This window comes from Rattus norvegicus, chromosome 4 (genome assembly GCF_036323735.1).
Source record: "Rattus norvegicus strain BN/NHsdMcwi chromosome 4, GRCr8, whole genome shotgun sequence".
Lineage (NCBI taxonomy): Eukaryota > Metazoa > Chordata > Mammalia > Rodentia > Muridae > Rattus > Rattus norvegicus.
In genome coordinates this window covers 20,546,196-20,573,201 of record NC_086022.1, presented here as the reverse complement: position 1 = coordinate 20,573,201, position 27,006 = coordinate 20,546,196, and positions in this window count along the sequence as shown.

The following is a 27,006-nucleotide window of genomic DNA, read 5'->3' as shown; positions in this document are numbered from 1 at the left end:
AAAAAATATTTGGAAACTCTCTCTGATGTGTATATATTTTATTCAATCTCTATTCACAAGGTTGTTGCAACACATGGGTCTTGTATTTAAATTTGAAAGACGGGAATTATTTTTGGAGGGAAGATTTTTGTATCATGAAGAATTCATACAATTGTCATATATATATATATATATATGTATATATATATATATGTATGTATTTGCCCTATTACAAAGATTATTAATTCACTTCGAATGTTAGATAATGGTTAATGTTTTTCATGGAGAATTTGGGACAGTGTAGATTGGATCTGTAACAATGATAATTGCCCAGGAGTCATTTTGGAGCACAATTACAGTATTTTCATCTTTTTTTTTTTTTTTGTAAGTGTGTTCAGTGACTCCATGATGTTTGCTCACAGAACTTTGAGGGCAATCACAAAAGAACAAAAATTCCAATAAAACTATGATAAATGACATTTATTTATCGAGCCAAAACTCATTTTCGAAAGTGTACCTTAGGTGTTTATTTCATTAGCAGAAAGTCAAAAGGAAATTGTGGTTAGAATATGAGTAATAAAAATCTCAGTGAAGGTGGTGAAATATGAATGTCCATGAACTCAGCCACAATTTGAAGGAATACCGAAGTTCAGTTGAACAAATAAATAATAATGCGAGAGCCAGAAAGAGAAAAGAAAAAGCAAATAAATATATGCAGCACGGCTCCTGAGATTTCCATTCTTATGTTTATGTAAATATTTTAAAGCTCATGTCATTTTTTTCTGAAAGCGACTCTGCCTACTAATCTTTGTTTGGTGCTCATCACAGTATTGCCGTTTTCTGTTCTCAGACACTGTATAATCTGCCAGCCTCCCGCAGTCATCTGAGAGCTTACTTACTGGTATGCTCCGTATCAATAGGACAGACACTGTCCTTGAAATTAATTACTGTTGACCAGAATTTTGGAGGCATAAAGAAACTTATCCCATGTCTTCTACTTGCTAACTCTTCTGAGGCTCACTGCACAGACATGCAAATGGACTCATTCTGGGCCAGAAGAGTTGACTGAACTGATTACTAAATTGAGATCATGCCTTTAAACATACTCTGGAAAATAGAATATGCCATATAAACGTATGTTGTATACACACCCTAATTTTTAACACTCTTTCCTGTCTATAAAGTCCACCACTTAAGTTAAAGATACAGACATTAAATGAATTTCCCAGGCTCTGGTTTGACTTATGTTACATTGACTTATTCTACATTGGCAAAAAAAAAAAGCCTTATTGGTAGCAATTAGGAATCAAATAAGTATATTTAATCCAAGAGGCTTGCATTTGATCAATGTGTGACTATGTAGATCTGGGACTTTTGGCAGTGCCAAGAATAATTGTCCAACTCTACCCTGGGCTGTCACTCAGAGAGGTTAGCATTCTTCACACAGATCTTTACCCAAGCAAAACCAGATACCTGGTTTCGATGCAGTAAAGAAGTCAAGGTGAACCAGCATGAAGTAGAGGTGAAGTTTATAAAACACAAAAAGGAACGTGCTAAGGAAAGAGTAAAGCCCACCAGAGCTCGGGTAAGGGTTTCTCTAAGATGAGCTGAAGTGGATATGAGAACTGGCAAGCCGACTTGGGTCCTTCTTAATCAAGTTACAGTGTTCTGAGAGTGTAACTTACGGGGTCTAAAGAGGAAAGAGTTTACTTTTGCAAACAAATGTACATTTTTAAGGCGTTATTGTGATTTGGGAATAAGAGGAGAGTGCTAGAAAGTCAGTATTTTGCATGACTTTGGCCTCAGTAAGCGATCTTCTCTTTGTCTCTGTAAACACTTTGGCTCTGTCACCGGGATACCTGAACTGCCCACCTTCACCAGCAGAAAAGACAGGTATATTTTTGGTCAAATCCCCTTTCCTTTCCAATGCTCTCCTGTCCAGGATGGCATAATTCTCCTGCCTCAGAAATAGAAATATTTTAAACAAAAAAATCTGAATAGAGCTTCAGTTGGTGATATTAACTTTCATGAAATTTCTGGAATGTATTCTTTAAAGAAAATGTCAGGTGCAGTCTGCATGGAAGCCTACAAGAGACAAATAATACACCATAACACACAGCATCTTTGCTATGTCTTCCAGGAAGAAGTTTCAAAGGGGGTGGGGGACAGAAAGGATGACATCACCAATCTCTGTGATTGGCAGACCCTCTTAGAGGAACTGATGTAACCAAGACCCTTGAGTTGGCTCAGATTTGGTAGTGTTGGTATGCCAAGACTCTAGAGGCTGAAGCAGAAGAATAAAGAATGTGAGCACCACCTGGACACCTTATTGTTACAAAATCAGGTACTTTTAAAGTACAGATGCAGAACACAGAGAAATACAAAACAAAGAAATGCAAAACAAGATTGCTGAGTGGTGGATACTTACTGTGAAAACATCAAAATAGAGCCTGAGTTTGGAGCCAATGCTTACTAAGTGAAGGCAATTTCAAAATGATTTTATGTCCTGTACGAAGACTGTGATGGACCACTAATTAACTATATTTCCTATTGCAATTGATACATTAGAAAGCAAGAAAGCAAGATCTGAATTTCATTACTATCCATCAACTGCAAAGTCTAGCAGCTTTGTAGAAGATAAAGGGAAGCCTGCATGTAGACGAGTTAATAAGACCCCAAGAAGAACATGGTCGCCATTAGAAAATTTTAGCAAGCATGATCCAGAAATCCCAAACTGCTAGTGGCAAAAATACAATATCCTTAAACCCTTCGACTATAGTCTAGAACTCTTGGATCTAAGTCTTTGACCAGAACTGAATTTTGATCAACCCGGATTGCCCTTGTGTGCACGACAGAGATGGTACTCTGAGAAATTACATGCACAGCAACTGTCCTTAACTTCTATGAACTCCACATTGACCTTTCTGGACTACATTCCTTCTCATGGCAAAACTCCATGCCAAGAACTGCACACGATGAAACTGACTCTAAGAAAACATTTCTCCAAACTGCAGATGCCACCTAACCTTCCTTAGAATACCAGCAGTATGCTAGCTGTTGCCCTAACTTCTAACCTCGTGTAATTTGCTTAAGAGGCTGGTCTTTCTATTTGTATCTACATGGTGATATCGGAGCCTGTCACAATACTTCCCTGCTACCATCTTGTCCTAGCCACTATTGCTAATAATACATCTAGATTTAGTGACAAACATGGTATTCCTGAAGTACATGCTAAATGACATAATGTGAGGTATGGGTAGGGGAATCAATATAACAGATACACATAAAAATATGATGTGCAGACATAATTTTATGCCAGTGTTTAATATTTCAAGAACTATCAGAAAATCTATTAGCTGTTCTCTAATCTCTGGGCCTTAGCGTTTTAGTATGACTGCATCGAATGCAACAAGTTAATGTACCATTTAATCAATACTTAATAGCTAAGTAGACTGCCTGTCATCAAAATGCTTGAAACACAATGATCACTGTAACACCAAAGCCATAACTCCTGTCCATCTCAAAATTGTTACCAGTTATGGAGATGCTAATTTGTAGAGTATCAAACTTATTTTACAATAGATAGAAAGACATCATGGAATTTGGAACACCTCTAAATGTATATATGAAACTGGGAGTTTGGGCTAAATTTACATGGCATAATAAAAGTAATCTATTGTTGTGAGGGGAAATGCCTCTCAAGGCTAGCTAAGTGCAGCGTGTACTTAGCATTCCCATAAGACTCAATGGCTCCTCTATTGCTTTTATCAGAGCCATTTATATACTATTATTGCAGTGATTAATTGCCCCTTACTTCCTCTTTGTTCAGTTAAGAATGTTTGCCCAGCTGTTCAAATACTTTATAAGCTGCACAAGAACATAGGCTCATAAATTACACTTTGCAAAACTAGTGTTTATTACAACCAGCTAAGTCAAATAGTCCAACACACTTGACTACGTTATAAGTGGAAACCTGCTAATATAATGCCCTGAAAATTATCAAAAGTATTACCACAGCCCTTAAACTTTTCCACATAGAGCTTCCAACTTCCAGCAGGCAAGGGCAACATAAGGAGACAGAGAAGCACATAGGCAGAGCCTAGGGTCACAGAGTGCAGCAGAGAACAAAATCCACATCCTTACATCACTACATTCACCACATTCAAAAACTACAGATCCTTGATTCCACCAGCTCATGAAATCCCAGCATCAAAATCAGGTTTATGTGAGAAATCCCCTAACTTTTGAATATAAGTATACATGACATCTAACTGAATTCCATTCCATGGATATTTGTGAATATCCTTAAGAAAATTCAATATATTTTTTAAATGAACCTAGGTATCATTTGCCAGCTCAACCAACCTTCTGCCTGCAGTAACTGGGTCAGAATTTTAAATCTGCCATGCAGGGGCCTGCTTTTGACAAGTTCTCCTTTGTGTATCACTTTCCCACCTCCTCATCTACCCTAGCATATTCTTACTTCAATGCTATTATCATTTTTCCAGTCTCCCACTCCTCTGTTTTCTAGTCTGTCTTTATTTCCTCTTCTATTAACTGACAACCTTGACTCTGACTCATACTTCATTGAAAAGAACTCTTACTTCTCCAACAAATTTATAAGCATGTCTTCATATGCACCCATATGTTTCTTTCTTATTCTTTCTTATTACTAATTTCTTGTTCTTCCATGAAAGTTCAATGGAGCCATACATGCTTATGGGATCATTCCTTTTGCACATGTAATTTCCCTCTGTTCAGTGTAGCCACCATTCCTCTTCTTTTTATTCTATTTAGAAGTGCTTCTGTACACATCTGTTGGCCTTCCCACCTAGTTTCTTTATATCTGCAGAGAAATTCTTTGTCTGGGTCTGAATTATTTGAGCTACTTGAATTTCTGAATTAAAGTCATCACTTCTGGAAAATTCTCCTAAGTATAACTCTAAATATTGCCTTGTCCCATTCTTTCTAGAATCCTGAATGTGTGCCGTTCTATCTTAGTTAATTTTGTACTGCTCTGATTAAACATAATGACCAAGGTAACTTCTAAAAGAAAGTATATATGATTGGGATTATGGTTTCAAAGGGTTACAGTCCAAGATGGCTGAGCAAAAGCATGGTGACAGGAAAGGCTAAACACTCACATCTTGATCTGAAAGCAGGAAGCAGAGAACACACTAGGAATGACATGAGTCTTTTGAAAGCCCAGGGTTACCACCAGTGACACATCTTTCTAACAAGGCCACATCTCTTAATCCTTCCCAAGCAATTCCATCAACTGGGGCCAACATATCCAAACATGAATCTATGGGACCATGCTTATAGTTTCTCACTATAATTTTATTTTTTCCTACTCTGTGCTGTCATTGTTTATTTGTTTCCTTTCATTCTTCTTTAATTATTCATTTTTATTTTTTGTGTGTAGATGTGAGCATAAGCAAGCATGTGCCATGATGTACCTGTAAAATTCAAAAGAGAATGTGTGAAAGTTGGTTTTCTCTATACCATGTTAATATAGAGGATTTGACGGTTGTAGGGCATGTGGGACCATGCTACAGAACAGGTGTAAGAACTGGTGAGGTTAAGTGAGTTCAAACCCTGAGAATCTCAGAGATTTGAGAACAGGAGACTTGGAGCCATACCCTATGTGTCCAGAAGAGGTAACCATGACACCCCTCTGAGAGGTCCATGGATACTCAGTCACAGTAGCATAAAACATGGAATGCTTCCCTATGCTAATGAGGTAACTAAATAGCCTTGAGCCTTCAGTCAGCCTTCCCTTCCTGGATATTTCTTCCCTCAAGAAGTATATAACTCCTGGTTCACCCTGAATAAAGTGTATGTCTGTACATCTACCGGCAAATAAAGCAAGAAGAATAAGCAAGGATCATCTCAGAGAGCTGGTTTATTAAAGATCTCCACTGGGAAAGCCTTCGCCTAAAAGAGCCAAGCCTAAGGCTACTGAAGGAGGTGTTCTCTCCTCCAGCCCCTCCCATACTCCTGATGCTCATCCAGTCAGGCTGGATCCTGCTCAGCCTGGGCTCCTGCCTTGGACATAGAATCCCTGAGAGAAAACATAGACCACAGACCATCCCACTCCATGCCCTTCCTGACTTCCTCTCCTGATGGCATCCCTGCAACACCTGGATATCCGGAGAGGAGACCAGGAACCACTGTAGGCTCCAGGTTCTGGACTTTGCCCTGCCTCCTCCTGGCGGCATGGACTAGAGCCCAGGCACCCCTGGGAGAGAGGAAGACCATAGTACAACAGAACCTGGTCATTATGCTTGGTGGTCTGAGTCATCCCTGAACTACTCTCTGAATGTTTTGTTCTGACATTCTCTCTCGACTATTAACTCTTATCTATAGTTTGTTACTATATGATTACAATGGATTACTTTAAGCTTGTGTTGTCAAATTAAAAAATAGAGGAAGACTAATACTGTATGTTAAGATTGTATCAGGGTTGAGGATCACTGTTAAATTTAGTCACAGATAGTCAAAGGTACATTGACACTGTTCTCTGTTTCTGTTGCTCTGCTCTTGTCTCTATGTCTCTGTTTCACTCTCCTCTTGCTCTCATTCTCTCTCCTTCCTCCCCTGGTGCGCTCTCTCTCTCTCTCTCTCTCTCTCTCTCTCTCTCTCTCTCTCTCTCTCTTTCTGTGTGTGTGTGTGTGTGTGTGTGTGTGTATGTCTATGTATATTCATGTGTGTACATGCACATAGGGAAGCCAGGAGTAGATGCCTCGTATTGTTCCTCCAAATTTTCTTTTTTGAGACAGTATCTCTTACTGAACCAGGAAGCAAGCTAATTGGTTAGACTACCTGTCCAGGAAGTCCCAGGGATCCTCCTATTTCTATTATCCCAGTGGTCAGATCATAGATGTGAATTGAAGCACCAAGGTTGTTTGTTTTTTGTGGGTGCTGGGGATCCAAACTCAAGTACTCACTCCTAGGTGGTAAGAATTTCACTGAGTAAACCTTCTCCGTCACCCTGAAGCTTACAATTGGGATGCAAACATATTAAGTGTGACCTTCCTACCTTTGACATTCCCCACCCCCAATCCATATGAATTTGCCTTTGGAAGGAGTCATACGATCTAATCTAGAGATAGGAATTGTTCCTAATTTCCCTTGTTATTTTACACTGTCCTCTTTATGGAACACCTTAAACTTTGCCACCAACCAGTCATAACTAGTAACTGATATGTAACATAACTTCCAGTATAGGTCTTCCTTTTTGGTTTCAATTGTAAGCATAGCTGCCATTTTAGCAAACCCTGAGGGAACATATTTAAGATTGCTTGGATCTTTGTTCTCTGTATTTGCAGTCTTAACTTTAAGTTAATATAATTTTCAATGTTCTAAAGCAGGTTCATTTTAGTCTCAGATGACAGTTGTCATTTATTTTTATTCTTATGATTATTTTAGTTCATTTTCAATAAATTCCATGTCCTTTTTCTTACTGTCCTGCTTCCAACAGATATCTTGAAGCCTGTCAGTTCTGTAGATGTTTTATATAATACTTCCTCAGGCTGATTCTCGCAATCTCACTTTCTTGGCACTTACTGAGCTGTTTCTGCTATTGGTTTTTCGGTTGCTTCTCCCTTCTGAGACCAATTTATATTCTGGTTCTACTTTCCTGAGTTTTTAAAAAATAATTATTTTTTAATATGAATTTTGGTGCTGGATGGGGGATGTTTACATGCCATGGTGTGCACTTGTATAGGTGAGATGTCACTTTGTTGGATTCAATTTAGTTCTCTTCTACCACATGGGTTTTGAGGGACTGAACTCATGTTTTGGGGTTTGGTAGCAAGGACCTTTACCTTCTGAGCTGACATCTTTCCAGTTCCTTCTTGAATTTTTCTTACATTGGACCTAACAGTTTCTATAAATAAATCGATGGAAGGCTACTCTGTGGGAATAAGGTACATCTCTTCTTTGTGCCATTTATGTGAGATCATAATCAATTTCACCTAAAACCATTTCCACAAGATGTATTTCTACGCTTGCTGTTTGGTTGTATGCTCTAAGACAGTATGTTCCAGAGATTGTTTTTTCTTAGGCTTACACAACTTACTGTGTTTGTCGTGAGCCCTTGTGACTCATGTAGACATGACCTTAAGTGATCTACCCCTGTCTACAATGCTTATTTTGTATTACTAAACCATGTGGAATAGTTGATTTTTTTAAAATAATATAGATCAAACTATTTTTATTTACTTTACATCACAAATTCAGTTCCATTAAGGAGAAGAATTCCAATGTAATTCTTTTAAAAATTAAGCAGTGCCTAAGTATCCTAAATTCTACTGACAATGCACATCCTGATAAGTATACTTTACATTTCAAAATCCATTTATTAATTCTAAGTAGCCATCTGTCTGCATTTCTATTTTTTGGAAAAATAAATGACGGGTACATCATAAACGAATTAGAGTAGGAAATATTGCTTACAGCTCTGAGGCAAACACCTCCTGGAGGTATATTTCAATACTGCTTGAATTATAAATTTAAAAATCGTAGAAAAAAACTGAACACTAATATTAAAAAATACAATTCTTTTAAGCAATTTAGGCTCTTGATGTAATTTAACATCCAGTAGACTGTAGCAAGATATCTTTCAAATTTAGGAGAAGCTAACTTCAAAAGTAGGTTCCTGGAGAATAGAAAGATGTGAGAAAGGAAGTTAGTATTCTTACAAAGTCAATCAGTAAGGATTCCTGCTTCATGAAGCTACACCCGTCACTATTACTAGATCTATCTCTTCCCTTGAGACCATTTTATCTACGTAAAGAAAGCAGAGAATTAAAGTTAAAATTAAAACACAATTCTGATATGCCCTTCCAAGAACTCAAGAGCCCAATCCATGCCCCACTTTCCTGATGAAGCTGCCTTTGTGAACTCTAAGTGTGGTGTTCTCCTTGAGACACAGTGTTTGCCAGAGGCCTGACTGTAAGGTATGTAGGTACTGGTTGCTTGTTACCTCAAGAGTCAACTAGCAGACAGAAGAAAAGAATGTTGCAAAACAGAAATGAATCCCTTATGGCACGGTCATGCAGAGAGGACAGCTTTGTTATGTTGAGTGTAGATCAAGGACTATACACAATGGCAAATAGAAGTCCAAGAGGTAACTGAACACAGTCAGTCTGGTTGTGGTCTAGTTCTATTGTGTCTTGCCGATGTCCTGCCATTCTGTCAGGGATGTCTTGAGGGTGGGTGAGAGAGTATGCCTTGTAATTAGTTCTCAGCACAAGGTGACCATGTATAAGACTTTCTTGGGACTTGAGATAGAGAGGTGGCACAACTGAAATGACAGAACTAATTAGAAGAACAAAATAGAAAGAACAAATAAAGGTCAAGATCAGGTTCTCAGGATTGCCAATGTGGGGGGCTGGGGGAAAAGAAGAGCAATTTCAAAGGAGTCTTTCACACAGAGTCACTTATGACCAGCTTATATATCAATGTGACTTCATTGAAGAGGACTTTCCCCCACAGTCTATTTTATGAAACTAGACAATATGTGACATTCTCTCACAAATGGTATCACCTCAATAAATTCATCATGATACAAATAATCATCCCTTCTAGAACATGCATTATTTAAATATAAAGATATATGATATATTTGATTTTCTGCTTTTTATTATTTTGTTGTTTTGTTTTGTTTTTAGAAAAGCATGGTCTAGATTATACTGAAAGAGAAATGGGTATCTCTTATCTCAGACTATGAGGGTAAAACACAATTTCAGCAGAAATATAATTCTTTAAGTCCCAGACACATCTGCTATTTTAGAAACAGTGACAAAATATTAATAGTAGCTGGGTTATATATGGCAACTGAAACTTGAGATCATTTATCATCTTTCTTGGATACCTGAATACTATACATCCTATTTCCTAGCATCAAAAACTTAATTCTCCACAGTTTAGGAAGGTTATTCTTCAAAACAAAGGAGGAAATCTGGAACTTAGTGATTTTTAGGAAAATCTTAAGTGATTCCTAATAACTCACTGGGACTAAAAAGACATTTTCTGGCAATGAATAGAACTAAAATAGATCATCCCAAGTGAGGTAACCCACACCCAGAAAGACAAACATAGTACATGCTACCTTATAAGTAGATATTAGGCATAACATACAGGATAATTATGCTATAATCCACAGACCAAAGAAGTTAAGTAAGAAGGAGGGCCCCAGGGAGGATGCTTGAGTCTCACTGAAAAGGAGAAATGAAATAGACAAAGGGTGGTTAGAGGGAAGGAACTGAGAGAGCATGAGTAGGCGAACAGGAGGGATCAAGTGTGGTTAGGGTGGAGAAGGAGAACAGGGAGAGGACAGTAGTCAATGGGGGTAGGGAGCATCTCTGGGATCAGCTAGAAATCTAGGACAATGGAAACTCCCTAAGAATCTACAAGGGTCACCCTAACAAAGACTCACAGTGATAAGGAATATGAAACCTGAAATGACCACCTCCTATAACCAGGCAAGACTTTTTCAATGAACAAATAGAGACTCCAACCCAGTCACAAATCCTTAATCCCACAATTTGTCCTACCTATAAGATACGCAGGATAGAGTTGCTGAAGAAATTGAGAGAACGGCTAGCCAATGACTGGCCCAGTGTGAGAACCATAGCATGAGATAGAGCCTACTCCTGACACTGTCAATGATATTCTGTTATACTTGCAGAAAGTAGCCTAGCATAACTGTCATCTGAGAGATTTTACCCAGCAGCTGATGGAAACAGATGCAGAGACCCAAACATTCGGTGGAATCAGGGTAATCTTGTGGAAGAGAGGGAGAAAGGATTGAAGGAGCCAGGCATGTCAAGGATATTACAAGAAAATCTACAGAATCAACTAACTTGGGAGCATAGAGGCTCAAAGAGACTGAACCACCAACCAGAGAGCCTTCATGAAATGGAGCTAGGCCCTGTACACATATATAAAAGATGTGTGGCTTGGTCTTCATGTGGGAACCCTACCAGTAGGAAAAGAGGCTGTCTTACTCTGTTGCCTGCCTTTGTCCCTTTCCCCTAACTGGGGTGTCTTGTCAAGCCTCAGTAGATATGTTTAGTCCTACTGCAACTTTGTAGGCCATGATGTCCATGGGAGGCCTCCCCTTCTCTGAGGAGAAAGAGAAGGGATATGAAGAGAGGAGAGGTGAGAGGTAACGGCTGGGAGGAGAAGAGAAAGGGGAAACTGCAATCAGGATGCAAAGCAAATAAATAAATTAGATAGATAGATAGATAGATAGATAGATAGATAGATAGATAGATAGATAGATAGCCTGTAAGATGGTCTAGACCTTTAAGGAAGGTCTGAGTCTCCTCATGATTATTCTAGGGAAGTCAGAATAGCACTTCCAGTTTAATACAAATCATGTGGTGATCTCTTTATCCTGTGCAGTTTCAGCCAGATCTTGGTCATGGCTTAACATTTTTGCCTTTCCAGCAAGCTCCCAGACTTTGTGTATGTCTTTGGTTCTTGTTCTACACTGTTACTCAAGGCCATAAGGAATGTCTGCAAGGCATACCCTAGAGAGTTCGATGTCCAGCAGCATCAGTGGTATCAGGAAGGTAACTCTTCCATTAACTGGTCAGATTCTATCTAGGTTTACTAAAGATCTATGCTGCATGTGTATGATTTAGGCACTCAAAAGGTTAAGCTTGGGGTGAGAAAATAGCAAATTCAAGGCCAGCCTGAGCTGCATAGTAAGATACCTTCTCAAAGGGCCAAAGATAAACAAACAGATAGATAGATAGATATAAAATAAGATTTTTAAAAACTCTTTTCTAAAGATTTTTGTAGCCTGCAGTCAGGAGAAACAATGAGAGTTCAAGGCCAGTATGAGCTACACATGAGTTCCCGATCATTCTTAGCTACACAGTGAAGCTCTGACTTAAAAATAAAAAAAAAATGGCTAAAGTAAGGCAAATAAATGACATAAAGGAAAATGTGTGTTCTCTTCGGCGAGAACAAAATTTCTAGCATTACCAGGCAGCAAATAAGGATATTTAAAGATCTTCTCCATGTGTATAAACACACTTGAATTTATTTATTTGTCATTTGTATGTATGTCTGTGTGGCTTTGTGCACATGAATATAGTTTCTGTGGAAGCCAGAAAAGGATGTGGGATTCTCAATGTAAACTCTTCCAAGTGATGTTAGGAACTTTGGAAGTTTGCTGGAAGAACAAACAGCAAATACTCTTAACTGCTGAGCCATCTCTCCACCCCCTGAATACATTTGTATTTTTTAGCCTTAACATCTAAGTTACGTAGTATAGGAATATAACGCAAGTTGCAACTTTAAATAAACTGAGCATGATGGGTAGATTTAATAGACAACACAACATGTCCTAAAACCAAAGACTCGATAATAGATAATGTGGTAGGTTGCTTTCTGGGCAAGTCTGTGCAGGACTTTTTTTGATGTGGGAACATCTAAACCACTATGGATGGCACCATTCCCTAGGCAAGTGATTGTGAATTGTAAAGAGTGGAGAAATCAATAGAGCAACCAAGTGGTATGCATGCTTCCATTTTGTTGTGTACTTGACTGTGAGTGTGATATGACAAGGTACTTCAAGGTACTAGTTTATCTTTACTATAATGGATGCAAGCATACAGTCACCACCATGGCTCTCCTGCTGTCATGATTATGAAGTGGAATTGTAAGATAGAAAAAACCTTTTTCTTCTATAACTTGCTTTTTTGTCAGTATTTTATTACAGTAACAAAAATAAAACTACAAGACTGGGAAAAACGAGTACCTATTTATTGCTAGGACTTGGTCCTTTGTCAATCTTTCCACCCAGAAATTAGGGGTCTTTCTATTGTGTGGTTCTCTCATCTCCATAGATGCTTGATGCTGACTGAAGTTCTAAGTGCTTAACTAAGAACCATGTAGAAACCAAAGCCATCTTGCTTCGCTGGAGCAGAATATAAATTCTTCCCTAATGGAAATCATGGCTTTCAATTTCAAAGTACCTTCTGAGTTCATAAAAGGGTATGGCTAGCCTGTCAATATTAAAGTCCATTTAAAAAGCATTATCGGAAGCACAGTTATTTAATGTTTAACATATAATTTTTAATGTTTTAAATTTAGGAATTTTCTGTGCATTTTGCTAAAAGGCCCCTATAATAAAAATTTCATTTAATTATGATCTTTCAACGAAGGTAATTCAGAGAGTATAGGTTAATCAAAGCTAACTGGACTAAAGTCATACCCGTAAGTTAGATCCAAGACTAAAGCATTACTTTTCCTGAACAAAGCAAGCACTGATGCTAAAAATTCACTACCTCATTGAATTTATGTTTATGAGAATCTCCTAATTAAAATGATAAACTAGCCTTTGTCTAAGCTTGAAAGCCACCTTATAGAAAAGACAGATTAGATTCATCCCTGTTTATGATTAAATCTATTTGTCAAGGATTGGGCTATCTCCCACCTCTAACCTTAACTACAAATGATCTGTACTACTTGTTCCAGGAAATGGTAACCATGTCTGTGTTTGAAAAAGTTATTATAACAACTTTGTTGTTATAATTTTCTTCTTATGACCACTTTGCCACCATATCTTTTTTTCTGCCTCTATAAACCCTCCTATTTGCCTACCTTATTTGTAAACCTACTATTTCTGAACCATAAAAATCTCTTATCTTACCCATGTTCAATGCTAATCTCTTAAATCCAAATTTTAGGAAGTCTGTGTACACTTTTATAAAAAAGCTTGCTGCTTTAGTTAATTTGGCCATGATGATTTGATTTGGGTCAATGGTCTTTTCCCTCCAACCTGTGGGACTAATAAAAACTTTGGCCAAAATCTGAATTATTAAGCAAAGCTCTAAGTGCTAGGTATGAGATAACTCCTAAGAGCTGTTGACTAAGAGAGCCCTAGAGTTATCAGCATTGCATTTGGTTTCCCACCAGCCTGGGATGGTGAGACCTAGTGAGGAAGACACCACATACTTTGGTTGCCAAACTCAGAGAAACAATGGTGAAATGGAACTGGAAGCTTCCTCCTCCACAGCTAGCCTTCATAGTGCCGGGAGAAAGTTTTATGCAGGCACCTGAAAGAGAAAAGTGAGCAATGGTATTTGGGATATTGCATGCCATAAGAACAGCTTGCCAGGAACGATGTGCCTACTGGTGCAAAGAGGCATGGCTGTCGTGGAGGGAACTCATTGACTGCAACATTCATTATACTCCTGTATGAGGCTCAGTGAACACCAAACAAAAAGAGTGTAGGAACTGGACTATAGTGAGGAGAGGCTGACATTCTGTCTAGGGAATAGCTGTGATTGTCCTAGTAGGACCAAATTGATTCCCTTTACTATAGTGAGGAGAGGCTGACATTCTGTCTAGGGAATAGCTGTGATTGTCCTAGTAGGACCAAATTGATTCCCTTTTGGTAAAATACACAAAAAGCTATTTGATGAAGACAAGGCTTATTTTAAATGGTTTGGTTACAGTCAATCATAACAGGAAGTCTAGGGAGCAGCGGCTTAAAGCTTGGCCACATCACACCCACCGTCTGAAGCAAAAAGGGATGAATGAATGTATGCTGCTCTTCGCTTTCCTTTTCCCACTCATGTAATCTCGGAGTCTAGTAAGAAAATAGTATTACCCATCGTGAGTCTTCCCACATTGATGGGTCTTCCCACATCAATAGACAATAAACGCCTAGAGGAAGATCCATCTCCCAAGTATTACTAAATTCCATCAATTTTACAATAGAGACCCTCAAAGACTTGCACAAGACTGAGCCTGTAGGCAATTAGTCATAGATGGGGGCAGTTAGGCACCTAAGACAGTTATTGGCAGTTCAGGTACGCTGAGGTAGAGGAAGTCATTGACCTCAGCGATATAATTGATAGTGCCACATTCATGCCCATTCAGGTAGCCTTGGTTAAATCTAGTAGACCACAAGACAAAAACATACAAAAAAAATCTCCAAAGACACTAAAGTGGAGTAAGAACTGTCTTAGTTGTTTTTCGGCTACTGGCATAAGGTACCATGTCCAAGAGAACTCAAAGGAGCTTAAAGTTTCAGAGAGTTAGAATCTATCACGATCATGGCAGGGAATATGGTGGCATGCAGGTAGACACAGCACTGAAACAGTAGCCAATAGCATGTATCTTCGGACACAACCATGAAACACAGAAAGACATTGGGAATGGTCCAAGACACCTCAAAGTCCATGCCCTATGGACTTTTTCACTTGCCTTTTGACTGTTGTAGGTCTTTTTTCCTTTCTTTTTCTTTTTCTTTTTTTTTACTAACCCCAGCAGTATTTTCTTCAGTGATCCATGAATCTTACCCTTCTACTGTATGTGTATCTAGGTTGGTTGTTACCCTCAAACCTTGCTTAAGAACTATATTAAATGTAGGTTTCCGTTTTAACCATTGTGTTTAGACACATTCTTCTAAGTCTGCTCATGCATTTTGGAAGGAAGAAAAGTTAACTTTATTATAGTGTGTTTTTCTGTTTCAAGGACAGCCGACTTCAAAAGATACATGGAACTTTCCCTTTTTGTTCTAATTACCCTTCTTAATAATGCTTGATGTTGACATACTCGGTGAGGCCATAAAACACTATACACTGAGGGGCAGTTGTTAATGAGTGCTTCAAAGGATTAGAGTTTAGGGAATGTACAACATTGCAGACAGGAATTTATTTTTCTGTCTCCGAGGGGATTTTTCAGCGCAATAGCATTCAGTGCATTTATGATTTTGCTGAGTTTAACCTCAAAGACTTTTTATTTATTTTTACCCTTTATTTTTCTAGGCAGCCTTCAAGCAACAAATTTCCATGAGAAAATTAGTATTCTGACTCTTAATTAAAAATTCACACTCAGAACGAATTGGGATTTAATTTAAATGTATAATTGGCACACACATTTAAATGAAAATAAAAGATGAGGGTTATAGGACCAAGTTACTGCATTATGAAAAGACACTGACTTAACTGTGGCGCATTCACAGATAGGTCACTGACCTGACACTTCATAGAATGGTGGGTTTTTCTTGCTAATAAATAACTCTTCTTATGTACCTTTTTAAAATATATTGGGCTGGGGAGATGGCTCAGGGGTTAAGAGCACTGACTGACTCTTCCAGAAGTCCTGAGTTCAAATCCCAGCAACCTCATAGTGGCTCACAACCATCTGTAATGAGATCTGATGCCTCTTCTGGTGTGTCTGAAGACAGCTACAGTGTACTTATAATAAATAATAAATAAATAAATAAATCTTTATGTACACATATCTATGTGTGTACAGGAACAATGAGTGTAGATGACCACAGAGGCCAGTAGAGCACATCAGATACTGTGGAATTTGAGTTACAGGCTATGGTGAGTTATTTAACCCCAGTTCTGGGAATCAAATTCCATCCATCTCCTGCAAGAACAGCAATGATGGTCAACCATTAAGCCTCTCTCCAACCCCCTTAACATTTTTTACAGGCATCTAAGACAAAAGGCAGCCAATATCAAACTTGTCATCCACTCATTATTTCGTATTTTCTATTGAGCACAGGAGACAGTGACGTTTGTATAGTTACCCAGACCTGAAATCCTACCTTTCCCTCCTTCCTTTCTCTTTGCATCAGAATACTCTGCCTTTGCAGGAGCAATTCTATTAGGCTGTATTATTCTGAAATTCTTTTGTTACAGATTGACCAAAGGTAACTTTCATGTATTTTTGTTCTACATTAAAGGAATAATACAGTAGCATCTACAGTTTTGTACAATTACTCTCTACTTTCACTTAAATGAGTTGTAATTGTTCTTTTGATCATGTCATCTATGATTTTTAAATCAATTACTGAACGGTGGATGTTCCTTTCCCTGGTTTACTAAGAAAATGACTTATCACAAACCAGGCTGAGTTTGAGATATTTGCAATCTGGCAGACAGCACTGAAGTGAGTTAGAAGTAAAAATGGTTGAAGTATTTACAACTAGGACATCAGAAAAGGCTACAAATCAGTCCTCCTTTCATTTTTTCAGAGCACTGGTTTTAAACATTTACCAGCTTTGGACAAGCTGCTCAGTCAGCCATCCTTGTGTTTTCCTGTTTCAAAGGAAAATAATCATTTCAAACCCAATCAAAGTAACACAAATATTTGCCTGTGATTTTTTTTTATCCAGAAAATGCACATAGATATATGAAAAAGCCCTGTTTCCTCTGTCCTTTGGAAAAAATAGGAATATAAATTCTGTCTGTCTAGCATACAAACAGTAAAAAATGTTGCCCTGTATTTCCTCTCTCATCTGTCATCAAAGGAAAAATCCTAAATAAATCTCCTCAGAAATCTGAATAGAATATTTATAACACTTGATACTGTTAGGTGCAGTCAGTAGTTGGAGTTTCAAAAAAGTAGATTTTAATCTAAGAAAAAACAAACATGATCTCTCAAGAAATACATACCGAAACCACAGAAAGGTTTTTGAATTATCTTGGTAAATGTGGATTCAAAATATATTAGCTGTTAATTTCTTCCAAACTGACTGTGAGAAAATTATGAGATGTTCATCATCTGGTTGTGATACTCAGATAGAAACATAGACATGGTTCCTTTTGTTTGATAGGAAGAATTTTGATGAATTATAAATAAACACAATGAAAGTATTTTGATGTTACTGGTGAAACTTTTTAGTATTCCATTATATGTGTAAAAACATCAATATAAGTCTCCTGAATGTGTAATAGGAGTTGAATTTTTTTCTCAGATTAGACTTTCCACAGTATCTGAATTGGTAGTTTGGGAGAGCATCATCAGTGAAACCACATAAATTCTCTTAAAAGCTAACTACACAATTTTATCCTCATACGGTAACGGAAGCTATTTGAGACTATTGGTTGAAAGGGAGTGAGTCTCACTGGCCTAAAGTGAGTTATTTGTTAAGGTAGTTAGTATGTTCTGTGCACTGTGCAATCACTGCTGGGGTAAAATTCAGACATCGCCTGAGACAGAAGGGGTTGGGGGGTATCTCCATTGCCACAGAAAGCTTTCTCAATGCTTGGAAATCAGTCTGCAATTTGCTCTTGCAAGTCTACTTTTTTTGTTGTTATTTTGGCTAAGTATACAGTGTCTATACCTTTGCATCTGGCTTTGATGATTTTGGAATTCACTGGTTATTGTGACGGGTGACCTGAGTACTTTGCATTGACAAGGTCTGTGCTGTTTTCTTCTGAACTCACTGTGAATACAAGTCTTTAGTTGAACATATGCTTGTAATTTTTTTGAGTAAATGGATACAGGTTTCACGGCCCAGTCCTGCATTAAGTTTTTGTTTAACTTTATAAAACGCTGCCAAACTGTCTCCCAGAACAGCTGTTTAATATTTCACTCTGAGAAACAACATGTAAGGTTCTCAATCACTTTCTTTCAGTTCTCATCAATACTCAATACTGTTTACAGTTTAGGCATTCATTTCTACGCCAGTATGTCTGCATGATTTTAATGTACATTTCGCTGATGACTAGTGATGTTGAACATCTTTTTAGAATTATTAGTAACATTATTTGTTATCCCCTTTGTCCTTAAAATTTTCTTCCACATGTATATATCAAGAGTTAGTGGTGAAGCCACCTTCAGATGCAAATGAAGCTCAAGGGCTTGCTTTGCTTTCGTAAGTATTTCATTGAAATAAATTAATGTGGTGCAATTTAGCTTTTGGCAATGGAGAAACCAAAATCATTCAAGTGTCTAGTAGTTATGGTTCCAAAAATGTTTTGGTAAATAACAGAATTGATACTAATGATAGTTCTAAAGCTGAAATATGCCACAGTTCGCTATTTCACCAGAGTTAGAACCTTCTTTTTAAAGGTTTCCTTTCTCCTCTCGTTCTTCTCTTTCTTTTCTTTCTTCCTTCTGTTTTGAGACAAGGTCTCATGTCATAGAGACTGATGAAGAACTTACCGTGTGGCAGTGGATGATCATGTACTTCTGATCCCCTTGTCTCTGCTTTCTGAGGGCTGGGATTACAGATGGGTGCTACATAAATATATATATATATATATATAGTTATAGTTATGGTTTTATATCTATCTCTATCATCTCTATCTCTATCATCTATCTCTGTCATCTATTTTTCTATCTCCATCTATCTATATCTATATTTTATTTATATTTATTTGTGCACACACATTTCATCTTCCAAGACAATGTGCTCTAGAGAATCCATGGAAGCACAGAAATGCTCACTGATGCCTACCTTCCTGTCCTGTAAACCTTCCTATTATTTCCAGTAGTCTAGGCATAACACCATTACATGAATATCAAAACTGCACATTATTTTAAAAATATTGCTTTAGCAGAAATGGCTGAGGTAGTTAGAAAGGACATACGTGGCATACCATACTCTATTCTGCAGAAAGAAGACAGTGTTGGCTCAACAGCATGAAGCTTTGTTGACTTCCATTCATTAGTGTAGCAAACCTTTCACTCTAAGAAAGGACAGGGATGTAGATGCTCAAGTCAGTTGTTCACATTTTCTTCACTACTTGTCTTGGCATCTTATTGGCTATCCATGTACTTTATTATTTACTTTATGATAAAACATGATTAATTGGTCTTTATAACATCATCAATATAGTTAGTTTTAGGTTACAGCTTCTGAAATACCATATTTTGTTTCACAAAACATTTTATGTTTGTGAAAATAACAAAAATAAGCAAATCAACCATCAAAATATAATTAACTATATAAAATTACAAGTAATTTGAAGACATGACTTTCAGCCCAAACAAAAGCCAGAAAAAGGCCAATGTTTTAATGAACTAACCATAGTTTTCTTTCCTATACCCCATACCTAACATATTCAAAAACATTACATTTTTTCATCAATGTACTGAGCTTCTTACATGGGAGGAGTGGGGGAACAACTATGGTCAGAACATGGAAGCCCTGTGAAAACCACCCTGTAGGGGTGAGCAGTGCTGGGACTCTGGGACTCATCCTCTGTACTGGTATTTACTTTCTCTGTGTCTCACCTCATAGAAATGTGAAAACTAAATGCTAGTGCATATAAAACCTATAATGTAGACATGGGAGTGTTAGCAAGGTTATGTGAATTTTTGTAACTTTGTTTTGTGGATAAGTTCATTTACTCTACAACTGTACACTGATGCATTTTGAGAATAGAAAATAAGAACAATTCTTTCTCTTCCTCCAATTCACTGAGTCGATTTCTTATGGTTTCCTCCTGTTCTCAGTGTGCTCTGAGGGCAAGTGCCTCTCCTGTTCTCTCATGTACCCGGTACTACATTCACTCTTCCCTCCAGGTCTCTCTCTTTCCTCCATTGGCAAAACTTCTGCCACCTGCAAGGCTCTCTTAAAAACCATCTTTGTTTTAGTCCTTTAAGAGTTGGTCTCTTAAAAAAAATAGTGGGTCTCTGTATTTCCTCCCGTGAATCTAATATTTTGTTCCCCCTTCTAAGAAGGACTGAAGCATCCGCACTTTCGTCTTCCTTCTTCTTGAGCTTCATGTTGTTTGTGATTTGTATCTTGGGTATTTTGAGCTTTGCGGCTAATATACATGTATCCGTGAGTGCATACTGTGTGTGTTCTTTTGTTACTGGGTTACTTCACTCAGGATGATATTTTCTAGTTCCATCCATTTGCCTAAATCCTGACGCCAAGAAGTGCTTGCTGACAGGAGTCCGATGTCTCCTGAGAGGCTCTGTGAGATCCTTACTGATACAGATGAGGATGCTTGCAGCTCACCATCGACTGAGCACGGGCACCCCAATGGAGGAGTTAGAGAAAGGACTGAAGGAGCTGAAGGAGTTTTCAACCCATAGGAAGGACAACAATATCAACTAACCAGAACCCCCCCCACCAGAGCTCCAGGGGACTAAACAACCAACCAAAGAGTACACATGGAGGGAACTCATGGCTCCAGCCATATATGTAGCAGAGAGTGTCATTGTCTGGCATCAGTAGGAGGAGACACTCTTGTTCCTGAGAAGGCTCATTTCCCCAGTGTAGGGGAATGCCAGGGTGTTGAGGTGGGAGTGGGTGGGTGACAGTGAGTGGGTGGGAGTGGGAGCATCTTCATAGAAGCAAGGGGGTTGGGAGAAGGGATAAAGGAGATAACATTTGAAATGTAAATACATTAAAAATCCCATAAAAATAAATTAATTGGGCTGGGGATTTAGCTCAGTGGTAGAGCGCTTACCTAGGAAGCGCAAGGCCCTGGGTTTGGTCCCCAGCTCCGAAAAAAAGAACCCCCCAAAAAAAATAAATTAAAAAAATATGGTCCAGGCTCACCTCAGTGCTGGTATTGCAGCTGGGCCCTCACATAATATCATCATCTTTATTACACTTAACTTTTATTCTTTCCGATCCACAGTTGTTTCTTAACATTTCAGAATAGATCTCTGTGTGTATGTAAGTCACATGGTTTGTTACCAGGGCACGTTTATTTTTCTAGTTCCACTACTGATTGAGAAATTTCAGAACAAAATATGATCTTTGCCTCACACTTGTCCTAGCCTGAAACTTAAAGTTCATTAGTTTGCAATTCAGGCTCTGCCTACTCACCTGTAGCAATGTGGCTGGCCTGACCCCTGGTGACTGAGGCAGGGGACAACCAGGCAGGAAGAGGGGTCTGGGTATGGCAGTCAGTGAACCCTGCAAGAGCAGACTCTTGGATGCAGGCTTTAACTCATTTAATTGGGAAAAGGAAGGCTTTTTAAACCTTTGGGGAGTGGGTAGGGGGTCGTCGGGGAGCGTGCATTTCATTGGCAAGGGCCAGAGTACTGAGGATACCTCATATGCCTAGGAAGAAATTTCAAATATTGCTGGACATAGCTTTATAAAGAGAGGGAGTACATCCTGGTTGCCAGGCTACATGACCTCCACCTAGGGGCAAAGGTGGGATCGCAGGAGTTACATGTGCTAGGAAATACAGGTACCAGACATGGAGAGGGAAGCCTACTCTTGTTCTCAAGAAGAGATTTTCTGTGGTTTGTAGTTACCTTTACCCTACTCTTGCTCCAGGCCAGCTTCCCTGACCCCACATCATTTGAAAATCTTGGAAAATCAGCCAACCAACCTATATTCTTTAGAAAAGTGCTTTGCATTTACAGGGTGTTTATATTGTAAAATCTTCCTTCCTGGGTGTTACAACTCTCATGACATCCCTAACGACTCTACACTGTCAATCAACTTGCTGCAGCAGACAGCTACCTTTGAAGCCAAGAAGCCTGACTACAGAGTGGGCGACAGGCCTCATGCTATTTTCTCATTCCAGGGTTAAAGGTAGACACTGCTCATAGATGCAAAGCACGCATCTGCACAAAACCATAGCTGTAGTTTTACATAGACGAAACTGTAAATTATTCTATTTCCTGTATTCTGTTTGCATTTTTTTCTCTTAGGAATAGAATTGCTTTGATGTTCTAATGAAAAACTGACCAGATTCAATATAATGCTTAATTATATTTACTAATTTACAGCAATTGATTACTTTCTATATTAAATTAAATTTTTATGTGAAGGTACGTAGTTTTCCCAAAAGCTTTGTAAGATTCCTGGCATCAAGATCTGTTCATTCCCTCAATAACACACTTGTGTATGTACTAAAACTGACTAAAATATTTTATGAGTTTCTAAGGAATGGCCTGATAACAACACATACGTATGCACACACACACACACACACACACACACACACACACACACACACACACACACACACAAGTTGATGACTTTTAATTCAGCAGCATGGATGCTCTGGCAAGGAATCAAATCCAAAGATATAATCTGCCAAGAATGGAGACATGCCCGAGATTCAAGTATGATCTGGCCGGAATATAGATATGCCCTAAGTACACAATTTTAATCATTAACAATGAAAGTAAGAAGTTAAGAAACCATGTTTGAAAGTGATACCTACCTGAGGAGCTGACAAAGTGATGAATCAGAGAAAGATTTTATATAAGTCTGAGATAGAATACACTCACTGCACATGAGAACAGCACAAGACAGACAAGCTACTTAAGGACAGTGAGAAAGAGAGAATGATGTCTGGTTTGTGGCCTATGGTGTGTGCTTATGGTAGTTTTATTCAGACAGTTTTACAGAGACAGGTGGCAGAGAGAACAATCTAGACACGGGTGAACACAGAAGAAGCCAGAAAATTAGAAGAAGCCAGAAGAATAAAACATATTGCCAACGTTAGTATAAGTCCAGGCAGAGCAATTCAGTCAGAAGCTGAGAGAAAGCAGGACTGAATCAGTCTAGTTTGGGTAAAGTTCTCATCTCATCACTTCATCTGAGGAAGCGTGGCGTACAAACATACACATACCGTGTGTGTGTGTGTGTGTGTGTGTGTGTGTGTGTGTGTGTGTGTGTGTGTGTGTGTATGTGTGTGTGTATGTGTATGTGTATGTGTGTACTAAGGGCGTGTGTGTGTGTGTGTGAACAATGATTGTTTTCTCTTTTTAAAATATTATCTTTAATCTTTCTTTTACAGTCCAGTCTTTATCCCACTTCCAGTCTGTCCTCCAATAGTTCCTCTTCCCATTCCTCCTTTCCCATTTCCAAGAAGATGTCTCTACCCCACCCCATCCCACCCTGCCAGGCCCCCCAACTCCCTGGGAATTCAAATCTCTTAAAGGTTACGTGCTGTACCTTCTCTCACTGAGGCCAGACCAGGCAATTTTCTGCTGTATATGTGTCAGGGGCCTCCCACCAGCTAGTATATGCTGCCTGATAGGTAGCTCAGTGTTTGAGAGATCTTGGCAGACCAGGTTAGTTGAGATTGCTGGCCTTCCTATGGAGTAGCCCTTCTCCTCAGCTTCATCCAACCTTTCCACAGAGGTCCATGACTTCAGTCCTTTGGTTGGGTTTTAAGTATCTGCATCTGTCTCAGTCAGCTGCTTGTTGGGCCTCTCAGAGGGCAGCCATACTAGGCTCCTGTCTGTAAGCACACCACAGCATCAATAATAGAGTTAGGACTTGGAGCCTTTCCTCGAGATGGATGCCAATTTGGGCTGGTCACTGGATCTCCTTTCTCTCAGTCTCTTCTCCATTTTTGTCCCAGCAGTTCTTTTAGACAGAAGCAACTTTTGTTCAGAGTTTTGGCTGTGGAATGGCAATACCATCCGTCACTCGATGTCCTTCCTGTCTTTCTACTGGAGGTAGGCTCTATACTTTCCCTCTTCCATTGTTGAACATTTCATCTAAGGTCCCTCCCTTGGAGTCCTGAGAGTCTCTCACCTCCTAGGTCTCTGGTATATTCTATAGGGTACCCCCACTTCCTACCTTTGGTGATTGCCTGTCTCCATTCTTTCTGTTGGCCCTCGGGGGGCTTCACTTCTCTTTACACCCCCAAACCTGATTGTTTTCGTTTTCCTTTCTCCACCCCTCTCCCACCCATGTTGTTTATCATCTGTAGAAGTTCTCTCATGGAATATTTTTGGGCTGCTTATGTATATTATCATATCATCTGCAAATAGGGATACCTTGACTTCTTTGTAAATTTGTATCCCCTTGATCTCATTTTTTTTTTTGTTTTATGCTCTAGCTAGAACTTTGAGTACTATGTTGCATAGACATGGGGAGAGTAGGCATCCTTGTCTTGCCCTGATTTTAGTGGGATTGCTTCAAGTATCTCTCCTTTTAATTTGATATTGGCTGTTGGTTTGTTGCCTATTGTTTAAGTATGGGCCTTGAGTTCCTGAACTCTCCAATACTTTTAACATGAAGGGGTGTTGTATTTTGTCAAATGCTTTTTCAGTATTTAATGAGATGTGATTTTTTTCCTTCGAGGGTGTTCATATAGTGAATTACATTGATGAATTTTTGTATATTAAACCAACCTTGCATTCCTGAGATGAAGCCTACTTGATCATAGTGAATGATGGCTTGGATGTGCTCTTGGATTCGGTTTCCTAGAATTTTATTGAGTAATTTTACATCAATATTCATAAGTGAAATTGGTCTGTAGTTCTCTTACTTTGTTGGGTCTTTGTGTAGATTAAGCAGAGTGATTTTAGCTTCATAGAATGATCTTGGCGATGTTCCTTCTGTTTCTATTTTATGGAATAGTTTGAGGAGTGTTGTTATTAACTCTTCTCTGAAGATCTGGTAGAGTTCTGAACTAAAGCCATCTGACCCTGGACTTTTATTTTTGGTTGGGATGGTTCTAATGACTTTTTCTATTTCCTTAGGGGATATGGTCCTGCTTAGATAGTTTACCTGCTCTTGATTTAACTTTGGTACATGGTATTTGTCTAGAAAATCATCCAGTTTTTGTAGTATAGGATTTTATGGTAGTATCTGATGATTTTTTAAATTTCCTCGGTTTCTGTTTTTTATGGCTCCTTTTTCATTTCTGATTTTGTTAATTTGGATATTGTCTCTGTACCCTTTAGTTAATTTGGCTAAGGGTTTATATATCTTGTATATTTTCTCAACAAACCAGCTTTTGGTTTTGTTGATTCACTGTATTGCTCTCTTTGTTTCCATTTGTTTGATTTCAGCCCTGAGATTGAGTGTTTCCTGTCTTCTGCTCCTCTTGGGTGTGCTTATCTCTTCTTGTTCTAGTGCTATCAGGTGGACTGTTAAGTTGTTAGTGTAGGATCTGTCTAATTTATTTATGAATGCACTTAGTGCTATGAATTTTCCTCTAATCACTGCTTTCATTGTGTCCCATAAGTTTAGGTATGTTGTGACTTCAGTTTTGTTAAATTCTAAAAAGTCTTCAATTTTTTTCTTTATTTCTTCCCTGGCCAAGTTATAATTGAGTAGAGAGTTTCCATGGGTATGTGGATTTTCTGTTGTTTGGGTTATTAATGAAGTCTAGCCTTAGTCTATGCTGATTTAATAGGATGCATGGGTTTATTTCTGTCTGTTGAGGCTGTTTTGTGATGGATTATATGGTCAATTTTGGAGAAGGTACCATGAGGTGCTGAGAAGAAGGTATATTCTTTTGTTTTAGAGTGAAAGATTCTGTATATATCTGTTAAATCCATTTGGTTCATAAACTCTATTAGTCTCACCATATCTCTGTTTAGTGTTTCTATCTCATTGACCTGTTCATTTGTGATAGTGGGTTATTTAAGTCTTCCACTATTATTGTGTGAGGTTCGATGTGTGTTTTGAGCTGGAGTAAAGTTTCTTTTGTTTATGTGGGTGCCCTTAAATTTGGGACATAGATGTTCAGAATTGAGACTTTCTCTTGGTGGATTTTTCCTTTAATGAATATGAAGTGTCCTTCCCCATCTTACTGGATAACTTTTGGTTGAAGGTCTATTTGATTGGATATTAGGATGGTAACTCCCACTTGTTTCTTAGGACTGTTTGCTTGGCAGATTTTTTTTCAACCTTTTATTCTGAGGTGGTACATGTCCTTGTTATTGAGGTGTGTTTCTTGTATGCAGCAAAAAGTTGGATCCTGCTTGCATATCCAGTCTGTTAGCTTATGTCTTTTTATTGGGGAATTGAGTCCGTTGATATTGAGAGATATAAAAAACAGATGATTGCTTGTCCCTGTTATGTTCATTGTAGGTGGAATTCTGTGTATGTGATTCTCTCCTTCTGGTTTTGTTGTGAGATGATTAATATCTTGTTTTTTCTTTGGTTCAGTACCCTCTTTGTGTTGGAGGTTTTCTTCTAAATCCTCTGTAGGGTTAGATTGGTAGATAGATATTGTTTAAATTTGGTTTTGTTCTGGAATATTTTGGTTTCTCCATCTATGATAACTGAGAGTTTTGTTGAGTATAGTAGCCTAGGCTGGCATTTGTGTTCTCTTATGGTCTGTATGACCTCTGTCCAGGCTCTTCTGGCTTTTAGAATTTCTATTCAGAAGTCTTATGTAATTCTCATAGTTCTACTTTTATGTTACTTGGACTTTTCCCCTTACAACTTTTTAATACTCTTTCTTTGTCTGTTCATTTCGTGTTTTGATTATTATGTGACAAGAGGATTTTCTTTTCTGATCCAATCTATTTGGTGTTCTATAGGTTTCTTGTATATTTATGGCCATTTCTTTTTTA